We start from the raw sequence: 14,185 nt of genomic DNA, 5'->3' as shown, positions 1-14,185 counted from the left end.
CTGTTCGGGAAAGAAATCTAGAAGGATGAAGTGGCCATTAGGCTTCGTCAACCAAGCCGACACTTGGAAATTAAAATGGTATTATCTCGTTAGTCCCTTTACATAAAAGATTATCAATGACAAATTAAGTTCCACATGTTTGCTCAATTCTCAAGGAGGAGAAGACGTACCAATTTTGTGTACTTTTGCTCAAATGTGAAATTTTAATTTTTTTTACAATTTTATTGCCTTTATTTTATAGTGGGCGGAGTGTTAGCAATTTGCTACTCTTCCCACTCAACCCACTATACAATCACAAACAGCCATGCCTTACCTGGGATTTGAACCCAGGACCCTTGTAGCCAAAGTTAGAGCTACTAACGTAAGCTCATCTGAGCTGTGCAGGTCGGCAAATGGCCTCCGGAATGTGGGGACTCTTTTTACAATTTAAAGAACCGTTAGATAGGACGCTCGTGCTGCAGTGTTGACGTTTCAAAACCTTTCGCATACAGACCGATGCATCGTCTTATCATTAAACGCCGTGTCCTAGCTCAAAACTTGTTCCGATGAATAACACGTCATCCTGTTATTTATCACTGTCCTGCTGAACGAAATTACAATGTCACCAACCGCGAATGTTTGGTAGTGGCATGGACTAAACGAACCCTATTCCTTATCCTAGATGCTATTCGACTCTCGAACGACCTTGTTGTTAGGCCAGGAAATTTTCGCATCGCCGCGGATACCTGGTAGCAAAATATGTTCCCTCATTTGGGACAAAACCCTCAGAAATATACTGGGGGGCGTGTAAAAAAATGTTTGTCAAGTGTAATTCCTAAATATTTTGCTGAGTCTGAAAATTGGAGGTGTTCTTGGAATAGCAGGAGAGTTCGAAGACCCTCTACCTTACATTTTCTTGTGAAGGGAACTAACTAACTCCCAGTGTGAACTGTTTATAGTCCAGTGATCTCTCAATCCGCCCTACGACGCAGTGCAGCGTTGACTGTAGATCTTCATGAGGAGTACGCGTGTTGGTTAGGGTGCAGCGGAAACCGTGTTAGCGCCGTATGCCTGATCTTCAAAAGAAAAGACTGCTAGGTTTGGGGATAAAGACCATTTTTATCTCCCTCCATTGTTTAGATAGATCCCGTATATATTATCACTAGGTAGATAACAATAAAATCCAGTCCCATTGCAGGAGGGCTCGTATAATGCCGTCCAATCCTGGTGATTTGTATGCTGAGAATGATTTCACTACCCGATTGGCAATCGCCTAGTTGGTCTCCGTGGGAATGGAGTGGGTTACCTCTTGCCAGTTGGGGTCTGGCGCTGTGGTGACTCCGGGAAAGCGGGCGTCTCTCAGTACCTCTGCTGTCTGTAAGAGGTTGTGCGTGTATGAACCATCCTCTGGTCTGAGGCTAGCTGGGCCATAATATGAACTTTTCGTTAGCATTTTATTTAGGCGGGACGCAGAGGAGATGGTTCCTACATATCTGCAAAAATTCCTCCATGCCTGTCTCTGATGCCTCCTAATATCCTTCTTATATAGCCTTAGGTTTACCGTATAGGCCCCTCAATCGGCTATAGGTGTGCCCACCTGAGTTTTCTGCTTTTCGAGTGCTCTGCACCACCAGGGATGGTTATAGGGCGCCTTGGCAGTTCTCAAAGGACATTCTTGTTCAAAGGACTCCACAATGAAGTTGGTAAGAAGATCTTATTGGTCCTGACAGTCGACAAGACCCGCGAGGCGTCCCCCGAAAGGGCGCTCTCTAAGTTTATTTTCAGGGAGATGTTTGTTCAAGGTAATATCCGTTACCTTGGGGTTGCGATAACCCTTTTGGACGGTTCCCTTGCAGTTAATTTCAAATGAAATTATTCTATGATCTGACATAGTCGCTTCTGGAGTGACTTGCCAGTTGTTTATGTGGTCAGAGATACTCGATGATACCAGACTGAATTCAATCACAGTCTGGCTTCGGGTAGTTACGAACGTGGGTTCGCTGCCCTGATTGAGAATCTCTAGAATCTAGTACTTCAGATATTAAAGTGATGATTTACCCCTAGGGTTGACGTTAATGCTCCCTCATGTAATATGGTGAGCATTTGAGTCACACCCTATATTGAGTTGTGTATTGTTTTTCTCAGTGTTCTATAAGTTCTGCCATCTCATTACTGGGAGGTAGGTTGACAGAATCTACCGGTAAGGGACACAAATTAATTCATGTTCCAGGTTTCTCTTGCCGTGTATCAAAGAAAACGGTTCCTTTTGTGCCCCCAAGACCAGAAACCCTTGATTTAACAACCTAGGGTTCTTGAATGAGGGCATTGTCCTGCTTTACAGTGAGGCATCTGCCTAAGGTAACAGTCGCCGCTCTACAGTGTTGCAAGTCTATTTGTATAAAATTTTTTTTCATACTTCAGAGCTGTATGGAAAAGACACCAGCTGTTTACCTTTGCCCAGGAATTCTGTAACTCCAAGCGCCGCTTGACCGCCACCAGGTCATCAGGTTCTCCCGTGACCCAGATTGCCGCCTTGCGGAGCCTAGAAAGGTAGTCTTCCTGCACTGCTTTTAGGTGTGGGAGGTTATCAACCCTCTCTTTCAGCCACTCAAGGAAATGGAACGATATTATTAGAATCTTGCCGGAGTACCACCAACCACTCAAGGTGGGTGCTAGTATAGCGCCTTTTAGGGCGAACAGACGCTGGACAAGAACCTTGGCCAGGGGATTTTGTACCATATCCGCCTGGTTAGCCGTTAGCCTACCCAGAGGGTTATTGGTATCTATGATTGCTACTTTGAGTTGCCTTTCGGCAACTTGCTTGTAACTGCTGCACGGTGCTCCAGCCTTACTGACACCTGCCTTTGGGTGAGGCTGTGGTCTGCCCTTTTTCGTCGGCGGTGGTATCGGTGTTGAGTCATCCCACCTCTGCCACTTTTTCTTTCCGCCTACCCGTTTACCCGCCTGCTGGAGTTAGCTCCAGGAACCTACTTCTGGGTCAGGGTTGGGTCAAGGGAGGTGGATGGTTTAGAGGTGAGTGTTGGCGCAGTTTGGCCCATTTGGGCCAGCTTGGCCTTGTTTTTCCTCTTCTGCTCAGCGCCAGAGATGCGTTTGCGTGGTTGGGATTGTTGTTGAGGCTCGGTGACCTGTAACATAGGTTGAGGGATATCCTGGGACCCCCTCCCTCTGGTTTATTATTTTGATCAGTCTCTATGTCAGAAGAGTGTGAATTTGTCCCTCTAGCTCCCCACTCACCACGCATCCCCAACCAAGGGGATGTCTATCCAGACGCCAGGACTACTAGAGGAATATAGCTTCTAAAGGGTAGCAGAAAACAGGTCTGATTTCTGTTTTCAGTAGGTCATTCGAGAACGGCTTACCTTCAGCTAGTCAGTCTGCTGCCACTACCACATAGATGAACACAGAAGTAGTGTGTTGTCAGCACTTTGGGTTACTCAATTACTTCCCCTCCTACAATTGATCTTTCCTTCAATTCTCCTTCTCGATTGCACATACTAAAATATAGTCTCTGCCGAAATTGCTTAATGATATTCGAATTCACATCTTAGTACCTACAACCAATATCCACCCACAATCATAATTTATATTACCATTTCTTGGAAGCATCCCTTACCTATTAATTCTATGTGACGCTGCTTACAGTGCAGGAGTACAACATACTCATTTATTACCTATAGAGCACGGGCAGGGACAAAGTTTGAGATCAGGAAATTTTTAGGCAACACATGCTAGGAATCCAACCTAATTTCGAAATGGTGGTCCTTTACCGGAATGGGGAATCATACATTTGTGGAATGGTGTATACTTGAAAAGGAAATTGAGTACTGCTCTGAGGAGCTCAAATGGATTAAATTTAAACACAGCATCTTGGTTTATCAACATTTTTATCTTTCTCTTTTAAGGATAGACCTTTATTTAACTCCTTTGGATCCTGTATAACGACAGATTACTTATATCGTAACAGGTGAGTAAAAACGCTTCCGAGAACGAGTAAAATCAATATCGCGTAAAGATGTAATGTCATACGATATGATTACGACACAATCTCGTTTACAGTCGTCCGTAACCTCTTAATGAATTTTAATGTGTCTTTGTGTTACTCCGCATTTCAGATAGCGTTCCGTCTTCATTTGGAGACTTCTGGGGTGTCTGCTCTAAGGAAATGCGGCGGGGGAATAAAACTGACATCATAAAGCTTCCACTTACCCCAGTGCGGACGCCGACACATAATTCTTCCCGAGACCGTCTCTTTAAATGTATAAGTGGTCTTCTATTTATATTGTTCTGCCGGGAACTTATTTCGTCGGTTAAATGCCTGAGCAGTTTTAGAACACGAAAACAAGAAACCACAAATTTCCTCATTCATAAATAAGAGTTCTCTTTAATGTAATAGCGTCTTAAATTTCGTTTAACATCAAGGTTTGTGTACAATCCTGTTTGCTACATGAAGTGGTAAAAATGCCAATGGAATTGTACGAGTCAGAAGCTACAGGTGTGCATTAAATGCCCCATTGTACATTTGTGACTAGGTATATTGATTACCCAAGTAAACTGTTACATTATTTAACTGCTAATTAATTAGAACACACAAAAATCTATAGCATACACTTAGTTGTGCCAATTTTGATATTTGATTGAATTACATTAGGCATAGAGTAACAAATCGACTTGCTAAACAAATATTTTGGTCAACAAAGCGTAAAAGCCTTTAATCATGTACGAGTAGGAACATAAGACACTGTTTTCAGTTTATTTTTCTACACTATTTGAAAGAGAAGCATTTTGAGGTGCGGAATTAAATAATACCAGCGTCTGCTGTTTTCCTGATTCATTCCAATTGGTTACTATCGAGGAAGTATATCGCGCGGTGGAAAGGGCCTGCGACGGTATGGATGGGGTTACCAGTCCAGCATTTACCAAAACCAACAGCGCGGATTTGGTATTTCATTGGAACGTCGCGCTGTTTGAAAATACCGTGCCACCAAAGTAGAGGGCGCCGAGGACTATTCTGGTCCCCAAGGAGGACGATCCCACTTGCCCTACATTGGGACTCCTGCACAACATCTCAATGCGGTGAAAGTGGGCGTAAATCGTCGTCAAGAAGGTGAAAAGTCCCTCTTCCACTCTAGTATCCTAAACGAATAGAGGAGGGACTAGAGAAGTCGTGCAATGATTGTCTGCCTTATAAATGGAAAGATTCCCTAAATGAGGGGGCATTCACCAGAGGTCTGCACAATCAAGACGCTGAAGCAGTTACCTCGGGGGTGGACTGGCCGAGATTAGGTCAGAGCGTTCCACGGCACTGCTAATTTACTTCCAGTTGACATCTCCTCCAATCCACCTAAAGCGCAGTACTGCCTGGAAGGATCCGAGTGCATACGCACAATCACATTGCGGCCACGCTGTACCATGCAGGAAGAAATGGTGGATACCCAAGTGCGCCCCCAGGAATTCTCTGTTAACCGCCCATGGTAGACATTGTCATTCGTGGGAGAATAGACACCCTCCAAGGCGTCTGAGACGCGAAGAGGATAGTCTATAAAAATGAAAAGTTACTGGAGGCGCTATTTGTTATTTAACTGCACCACTTATTTTTGCTGATAATTGGCTTAGATAGAATTGTTAACATAGGGATAATAGTATTGTATGCTCACTTTTAAGAAAAACTCACTGTATAGTTTATAATTGAATTGAATTGAATTGTTTATTTACAGAATTACAAAAATTATCCAGGTTTAAGAAACTTATCGAGCGGTTCCTTTCCTATAGCTATACATTTTGTTTTTATAACAAACTATTTTTGCACAAATTATAAGTCTGCGCTATTGCATAAAAGAACTTAATATATTTACTGCTTATATAATTTATCATACATAATTTAAAAATTTCCTATTAATACTAATTTTCCTTTCAAATTAAATCCATTGAACTCGTATTAGTCCAGGCTAAATAGCTCTAAAATAATTTATTTTCAAAAAAAATTAGGTACCGGCCGAAACTGGGTTTTTCAGGCAGGTGAAATGAATAGAAATTGGGAAAAAATAATTAAAGCAGCTGAATTTTTCCGTGGGTGAAATCCCGGGGGTTGAAAGGAGTGGAAAGTGGTGTTTTGGAAATTGTGGCCAAACTATTAATTTTAGACGAAAAATGTTCAATGTAAAAGTTATAGAGATTAATTAATGAACTGCATTAGCGCGGATCCAATACGTCAATTTAGTCGCAAAAAAAGCTCTTTTCCTACTGTCAAAAACGGTATTGTTCCCCCAGTTTTTGCCGCTTTTCTTAAAATTTTTCTATTGGAAAAAATTTTTTTATTTTTGTTTATAAAAATATGTCTTCCCGAAATTTTGCGACCCCGCGCACCTCTGTACGATGAAAAAAAATAAATTTTTCGTCCCGTTGAAAAAGAGGTGGTTTTTTCAGAAATCGTGAGATCTCGGAAACGGTTCAACTTTACGAGCCAAGAAAATTGTCTCCTTTTTTACCATAAAACAAGCTATGTTTTCTCCAAATTTCAAACCCCTGCGACTTTTTTTCACAAAAATAAGAATAAAACACACACAAAAAAGTTTTTTCGGTTTTTCTAGAAAAATTGGAGGTTATGTGAAAATAGTGCAGATACAAAAGTTGCTCATTTTTTTAATCTATATAACTTTTACATTGAACATGTTCGTCTAAAATTAATAGTTTTGCTACAATTTGAAAAACACCACTTTCCACCTCTTTCAACCCCCGTGATTTCACCCGCGGAAAAATTCAGCTGTTTTAATTATTTTTTCCCAACTTCTATTCATTTTACCTGCATCAAACACCCGGTTACGCCCGGTAACTAATTTTTTTTGTAAAAAAATATTATATAGCCTGGACCACGCCTGGACTATCTAATATTGTGATAGTATTTCTAACGGTGAAAAATCTGGTTCATAAATTCGTAACAATTTTCTATTTCATTTAAGGTACATAAAGAACGTAAATAAAATATCCTTAACTTAAATAAATATTAATTTTCTTATAGAATTTAATTTAATTTTATCAAACGTAAACGGAACGCCAGTCGGTAAATACGTAAAGATATGGAAAAAACGCCTTTAACTCTGCGTGCAGAGAGGCGATAATTCGGTCACTCGGAGAACTCGACATTCCGGGGTAATTAGTTCGGGTAATCCACAATTACCTAGTAGACCAGACGGCTAACGTAATCAAACCGGATGAGAGCGACACCATTGTTGCAAGTGCGGGAGCGCCACAGGGATCAATTTTACGCCCACTGTTGTGGAACTTTATATATTGTGGTGTTACGGTATCTAGCAATTTTAAATTTGAATTGTTCCCGCTTTTATGCGTTTAATTTATGGAGAATAACGCAAGTTACGCCACTGTAATTGTTGTTGTAGTGCTCCAAATGAAGCAAGGACGAAGATAGCGGGCGCGTGGGCGTCGTGCTTTCCAGAGTAAAGCGATGTAGGCAGCGGAACTATTGTGGTATGTACAGTACAGTGTATGTGTTTGATTCGCAATCTAGGTAAATGTATCCTTTATTTTCTACTTTGTAATTACTGTAATTGTGTAGAATGCAAGGTAGGTATTATAGTTTTTCTATTTCGATGTGGAAACAATACCGAAACCGTACTTGATTGGTCCAGTTTGCGTGCGTTTCTAGACAGAAATGATGCTGAAAGAAATAGAAACGTATTATTTTTTTTATTTTGTTGGATTGGTACCCCTTGCTTTTTAGCCGTCATCGGTATCCGTCAAATCAAAACTAAACATAACCTGTAAAGTGTAAATAAAGTACGAGAGAGGAATTTTTTACTAAATTTCAAATAAACAAAGGTATGACAATTTATTGTGAATAACATTTTGTAATAATTACTTTTCAGTGATAGTACAATTATTGTACACCTTAATCGTAACAACACTATTCTCGGCTGCATGTACTGATATCCCAGCTAAATGGTCTATTTCGGTAGTTGTATTACTGATCATAGTTTTTTGCAGTGGCGGACCTTGTAAAGTCGAAGTCGAAGGTTGTGAATTACTGAGCATTTCCGCTACAACCAACTTTTTCTTTTGAGACTGCTCAATATAGCCTTCGGCTACAGCTGTCGCAATTGTTCGAGGAACTTGACCAATTGTATTAATTCCGATTGGTTGCACGGTACAATATCCATTGCGATAATTAATAAACAGCCTTTCATGTGTTATTTGTTGGGGTCGAAGATTGATATACTCCTGCACAAGTTTAACCCAACGTGGATTTGAAATCGCAAATTGTCTTTGGATGTTATTTTTTGTTTTTGTTATTCGTATCAAAATATTGTTATCTGTATGGGCAATATCTGTCATATGTATGTTTAGTAATTCTTCTCTTCGAGAGGCACCAGAATAACCGATTATGAGTAATACCTAAAGAGAATTTTATTAATATACCCACTACTAATTTGAAGAGAGCCACCTGCAGTTCGTGCCGTTTTAAAGTGGCAAGCTGCAAAGGTTAGATTCGGGTAGGGAACAAGGGAAGATGACGATCGTTTAAACTTGCCTAGTTTTTACAAAGTTTACATGATGTACCAAATTGCAAGTTGTGCCACAGCGAACTAATTTAAAACGACTCGACTCTGTTTAGGTGTACATAGTAATACAGCTTAGATTGTTGAAGACGTTTGCTTTGGTAAATCTAATTGATGCTTAATAAAAAATGCAGACCTACCTTCATGGCTAAATATTTTTCATCGGGTGCGATATTTAGAAATTGTTCAATATGCTCTAAATCTAGAATCTGAGATTTTTTGGGGCGGTACCCTTCAGAGAGACGTTTAAGCAATGCCTTGAGTTTGCAGTACTTCGAAATGTCGATATTTTGATTAATGTTGATCATGCTTCTTAATTTTGAATATATACTCCAAAGGGTAGAACTTTTTTTATTTTTACTTAGCGTAGTAAAATATGCCAGCAGTACATTCTCGCTTACTTTTTCAACTCCCTTCTCGGCCAGCCAGTTTTCAAAAATTTTGTACTCCTTCTCGTACTTTACTTTTGATTTTACAGGAAGTAAATTTAACGTCGCTTCATTGGCAATCTCTTGGATCTCTGGGGGAGTACAAGAGACGTGTTTGTCATCCGTATTCATCATAACTGCCGCAAAGTGGAATTATGACCAAATAATTAAAAGTTTGTTTGAAAGTTTGAAAATACAGGAATCAGGTTAGCCAACGTGAAAATAAATGAACTGTGTCTATTACCAACATACACTGAATGATAGTTTAAAATTACCTAACAACGCCTAAAGGCAATATTTATAATTTGTATAATTTATTATTTAAAATAAAGTCGAAATAGAAAAAATAGTATAAAGCACACGTGTCATTTGTCTACTTGTCGCACTCGGCTTTTGCCGCATTCGCCGCTACGCGGCTTATGCGGCAAACTACCTCGTGCGACAATCTTCGTCAAATGACACTTGTACTTTAATATACTATTTAATACGTGGATAGTTGAAGGGGAATTTTCCATATAGTAGGGGAGCTAGCACGAAATCCACTGAACGAGAATGATCAAAATTTTAACCGATGGAGTTCCATTTTGCCCTATCAGAGAATGCTAAAATCGATCGTCTGCCGCCTCAGGTCATACGACTTAAGGCGCTGCGGGTACTTCTTGTGGTACCAATTCTAAAAGGTTGTTTTTCGAAAAAATAAGTTATACACCTAATGAAAACGTTGATAATAGCTCTTAAAAAAATATTTTAAAAAATCGCGAACATTTGATAACTCCGTAAAAGAACAATTCTTAGTCGGTTTTTCACGAACTTTCTACGGATATAACTAGGTTACCGTTGGATGAATGAAGCTAATTTTTTTTACAGACTAATGATAGGTACACTGCCGTCCTAAGCAAAAGTGCCGTATCTACAAAAAATACCAAAATTGAGATATTGGTGTCTATAGGTTTAAAATCCTTTAAATTTAGTCTTTCATTAAGCAAAAATGCAGTATATTCGATTTAAACTGGAAAATTTTGTTAATAATTTTGTCGTATCTACACAATTTTAGGAGTTTCCTAAATATAAAGGCCGTATGTACAGAATACTAAGCAAAAACGCCGTATCTATCATGTACATACGGCGCTTTTGTTTAGCGAAATGCAAATACGGCTCTCTTGCCTAGTATTAACCGTATCAGCGCGGTTTCGTTATGTACGTAAGGCGTTTTTATTTAGTAATTTATTGTATATAATGATGGATTCAAAGGTGACTAGTTGCATTTCGTCATTTTGAGTGAACACAATGTCGAAGCGTACAAGACAGATTCTTGATAATGCCAAGAAACAAAACGCGGAAGTGTTATCGTTATTAATTGATGAAATTCCTATACAAACTGAAGATGGAATTATTATACCAAATTTTACGTCTCTTGTTAGTGAGGAAAATGAAATCTCTTCTAGTTGCCAGGAATACGGACAATTTATTCAAATAAATTCTTCTTGCCAGATACAAGACTCTATAATTACATCACAAGAAAACGGTAGTGAAAATAATTTTGCAGTTTACGAAACTTTACGTAATGTTCAATTATATGACGGTGAATACAATTTGGAATCATCTGAAAAGATTGCAGAAGCTACGAATGACGCAGACATGGTTTCAGGTAAAGTTCTGCAAACTAAAATAGTTTTTCAAAAGTAGATAACATTTGTTTCCAAAATTTTTAGATTCGTTTAGAGGAGCCATTCAGAATTGTGACATGGCAATGAAAAATATAGAACCACATGTAAAAGGAAAAGAACAATTATTGTCGAGTACTGCACACGAAGACGAGTATAATAATAGTAGCGGGATACAACAACAAACTCATTTGGAAGAAAATGATGTATTACAAGAAGAAGACAATGATATCCTAGTATCAGCAGATATAAATTTGGAACAAGGTATACACAAAACATAGTTTTTTAAATATTAATACTAAACAAAATGTTTGTGTTAGGTGCAATAACTCAATACACAAAGAAAGGAAATCCCAGGAAACGCAAGAAAATGGAATTAAGTTTGAAAGAAAGGAAGAAATTAAAAATGCAAAGTGTTATAGATAGCCATAATGTATTACCTGGATGTAGTAGTGGCGGTTGCAGAAAGAAGTGTTCTTCTAAATTGTCAGATGAGAGACGTAAGGAAATAAATTGCCAGTTTTGGAAGTTGTCCTGGATTGACAGAAGAACATTTATTCTGAATACTTGTAAAATGTTTGATGTAATCAGAAGAACTTCCGAAAGTGATACGAAAAAAAATACAATTAAATATTCTCTAAAAGACCAAAATTCGTGTGCTCAAGATGTTTGTAAAATATTTTTTCTTACCACTCTTGGTTACAAAAAAACAAATGATCGGTTTGTACGCGATACACTTCTCAAAACTCCTAAAGGTCAAATTACTGCCAGTCGAGACCAACGAGGGGTGCAACCATCGGCAAATAAAATTAAAGAAGAGGGAACAATCAACGACCATATAGAATCGTTCAATCCGCAGATCTCCCATTACAGACGGGAACACGCACCGAACCGCAGATATCTCCCTAGCGATGTAAACATGTCTGTAATGTACACTGATTTCCTAGAAAAATATCCCAATATCAAGGTGTCGTATGACTATTATCGCTTAAAAGTGAAATCTAAAAATATCTCCTTCGCGAAACTTGGCCAAGAGGAGTGCGAAGAATGCGAACATTTTAAGCTACATGGTCACTCCGAAAGTGCCATGGAAGACGAATGTGAAATTTGCGTAAAATGGAAAGGTCACATTAACCTGGCACGGAAATCAAGAAAACTATATCAGGAGCATGGATCCAAAAATTTTGAAATGAACACAGGTTACTTCTCAGCAGATTTACAAAAAATTATAATGCTGCCGCGTGTAGACCAATTTAAAAAAGTGATATTCACAAAACGGATTATAGCTTATCATGAAAGTTTTGTTGCAGTTGGGGGAAATACAAAAGCAAAACCCTTCGCAGTGTTATGGCACGAGGGTACAAGTGGCCGCAACAAAGAAGACCTTGTAAGTACTTTCTACGCTTTTTTTAAAAAACAAAGAGATTTGGAGAACATTATTATATGGCTTGACAATTGTTCAAGCCAGAACAAGAATTGGTGTTTTTATACATTTTTGGCTTACATTGTGAACTCAAACAGTATATCAGCAAATCAAATAACAATTTGTTATTTTGAACCTGGGCATACGTTCATGTCGGCTGATAGTTTCCACCACCAGGTGGAACTATCTTTGAAAAAACAGCGCAAAACCTACGATTTTCCTGATTTTGTTGAAGCCGTCCAAAAATCGAATAAAGGGAAAGTTGACATTAAAATTATGGAATACAACGATTTTTTCCTATGGGAAGATCATTCTTCACAACAAAAACTAAAGAAAAATCCGAGCAGACCCTACTTAGCTAAAATTATACAAGTCCAGTTTAACCGAGGAAGCTACAATTTATTATACAAAGAGGATTATGAGGATTCTTACATTTCATGTGACTTCTTACGAAAATCATCAACAAATCGTGGTGGTATTGCCTTGCCCCAATCACTGAAAAAATCTAAAGGAGTGAGTAGAGACAAAAAGGAGAGTATACTGAAGACACTGTGTACTATAATTCCAGAAAACAGGAAACAATTTTGGGAGAATTTGGCGATATCGGATGTGTAATTATAAGATTTTCAGTGTGTAATCATTTACATTTTCTAGTATTCTGTTTTATTTTTTAGGAATAAAATATATGATTTTTTGTTTTACTGAAGTAATAAATATTCGTTACTACTTAAAAATGAAAATTTGGGCGCTAGATTTTATATTTTAATTATAGCTATTTAACAGATACGGCCTATTATTTATGGAAAATATCAACATTATAGTATAAACATTTCTTAGAAAAAACGCCGTATCTGCATTTTTGTGCGAATAAATATTTAAAAAAATGAAAATGATTATCTCAATACATTTAGGAAGTGATGATTACTATAAATACACACATTCTTTTAAAGATCATAAATTATGATGAAAAGGAGAGTAAGTTAAACTTCAGTCGCTCTTTTCCCCACTTTGCAGTTTTTGCAGATACTGCACTTTTGCTTAGGACGGCAGTACAGCCAATGATTATGACAGTGTTTCTTTTTTAAGTTTTTTCTCTAATTATAAGATATCTTATAATGTTAAGATAATAAGACAATCTTATAATTAGAGAAAAAATTTAAAAACGAAACACCGTTAAGTCATTAGTAGTACCTATCATCAGTCTGTAAAAAAAATTAGCATCATTCGTCCAACCGTAACCTAGTTATATCCGTAGAAAGTTCGTGAAAAACCGACTAAGAATTGTTTTTTTACGGAGTTATCAAATACGCGCGATTTTTTTAAATATTTTTTTAAGAGCTTTTATCAACGTTTTCATTAGGTGTATAACTTATTTTCTCGAAAAACCATCTTTCAGAATTGGTACCGCAAGAAGTACCCGCAGCGCCTTAAGTCATATGACCTGAGGCGGCAGACGATCAATTTTAGCATTCTCTGATAGGGCAAAATTGAACTGCATCGGTTAAAATTTTGATCATTCTCGTTCAGTGGATTTCGTGCTAGCTCCCCTACTAATAGGTGTGGATGGCTTTCATTTGAGATTAATTTACAGGGTGGTTAGATAGTTTAGGGTATTTGGGAGATTATGTGAAGGTGTTCTATTTGACAAATGCCTGACGTTTATCCCTCATGTAAAAGATAGTTGTAGAAAAGCGATGAGGAGTTACGCAGCTATAAATAGCATAGTACCAAATAACTAAAGGAGCAATGGTATCTAAACGGAAGGTTCTAGTCAGTGCGTAGAATCTATCCTGCTATATGCAGCTTATGATGATAGGAGTGGCAATAAACACTTTGTACTATCATGTCTTTGTTCTGCGTCTTCTTCCCTTCGATATCACTACATACTCCCGTACAAATGCCGTCGACTAGAGATTTATCTATCTTTTGATTTGAAAACAATAAGTGTTTCTTGCACTTCAATAAATAACGGTATATTACCTAACGAAATAAACCAAATGAAGTTACTGTCACAGAGTGTTTCAGCTATAAAAGGAAAACTACCCCCACATATCCCATGGCTCATGTTTATTTAAAGGGCTAATAGTGAATTTCTGCATT

Source organism: Photinus pyralis, unplaced genomic scaffold (assembly GCF_008802855.1).
Source record: "Photinus pyralis isolate 1611_PpyrPB1 unplaced genomic scaffold, Ppyr1.3 Ppyr1.4_LG1, whole genome shotgun sequence".
Taxonomy (NCBI): Eukaryota; Metazoa; Arthropoda; class Insecta; order Coleoptera; family Lampyridae; genus Photinus; species Photinus pyralis.
Note: the sequence above shows the minus strand (reverse complement) of the source record.